We start from the raw sequence: 1300 nt of genomic DNA, 5'->3' as shown, positions 1-1300 counted from the left end.
CTCCATTTGCGCGACCAAGACTGGATAAGGTTTAAATGGAGTTGGGTGTTATGACTAGCTAGAAAAGGATCATGATTAGATGATAGGATGGTTGTGTGGTCATAAAAAGCATATAGTCTTGCTAGGAAAAACAGGAATGTCGGCTGTGTATATTGTGAATAAGAAGGGCCCTAGGATGTGAGGGACTGCCGTCTTAATGGGAATATAAGAAGACAAAGTAGACCCCTGAGCGATACGGAAAAATGTGGAAGGCTTCACGATTTTGGGTACCCCCCCTTGAGTAGAGATCATACCAATTTTCACTGTATCGTTTCAATTTTAGTCCATGAACCGCCGAAGCTAGTACTATTAATATATTATCTTATATTAATAAATAAAATATAAACCCTAAGCCAAATTCACAGGCTTGCTTTCAACTGCAGTTGTCAGAAGGGATGAATTTAACGAGGTAGAAGCTGCGTACCAATCGATTATGCTCAGTCATGTTTAATTATTATAATTAGATACACAGACACTGTACATACAGACAGTCAATTAAATTATGATTTATAGCTGTAATTTTATTTATATATTAAATCAGCTATTTAACTTAAAATATTTATATGTTAATTAAAATATTCATTAAATAAGTTAATTTTATTATATTAACTATTATTTATTTATACATTTATGTTAACAATTATGATATAGAATGGATTAACAGATAATTTTAAAAAGCAACATCCACCTGCAATCATTCTTTTTTATATTAGAAAATGTAACATTGAAAGCTAAATTGCGTTGGATAGGAAGTTTTCCATCGTTTAGATTTTCCATTTTTTAGAGAATCCAGGAAAATGGATATTTTCATTAAAAATAAATAAAATAAAATAAAAAGATTTGTGTTTACAAATATTGAACACACCCCTTTACGTTTTGCATGGTCTTTTAACTCTGTAATTTGCAGGATTTGAGCGTTTAAGTATTGAAATTTATATCCCCGCTATTAAAAATTCGTCTTGATTTAACCAAAGTAGTTAGCTTGAACAAAATATGTTTAAATGAATGCGTTTTAGTAATCGTTTTGTCAAGAACGATGGACTATCAAGTTTGGATAGTCCTTTTACTGTATGTAAATTGTAATGTGGCTTTTGTCCATACGCGTTTCGGTGTAACACCATTTTCAGACTAAGGAATAAGCGGTAGAATGTTTCTGAAAACGATTTATGACACAGGAATATGTCCCTTTTAGTCATGCAATTTTGCATAAAACGATTACTATGCACTCGCGTCTAAAAGCTTGATTTTAAAAATATTTCCC

General features: G+C 31.5%; 1 non-coding gene across 1 annotated transcript; it reads right to left on the bottom strand.

The window, feature by feature from the left end:
* Window positions 1–238: 238 nt before the first annotated feature.
* LOC112127597 lies at window positions 239–346 on the bottom strand. Its single transcript, XR_002910645.1, has one exon. It is a non-coding gene; the product is annotated as a U6 spliceosomal RNA (small nuclear RNA).
* Between the last annotated feature and the right edge of the window lie 954 nt (window positions 347–1300).

This window comes from Cimex lectularius, unplaced genomic scaffold (assembly GCF_000648675.2).
Source record: "Cimex lectularius strain Harlan isolate CLEC.00 unplaced genomic scaffold, Clec_2.1 scaffold113, whole genome shotgun sequence".
NCBI classification, from domain to species: Eukaryota; Metazoa; Arthropoda; class Insecta; order Hemiptera; family Cimicidae; genus Cimex; species Cimex lectularius.
This window is presented reverse-complemented; position numbering and strand designations above follow the sequence as displayed.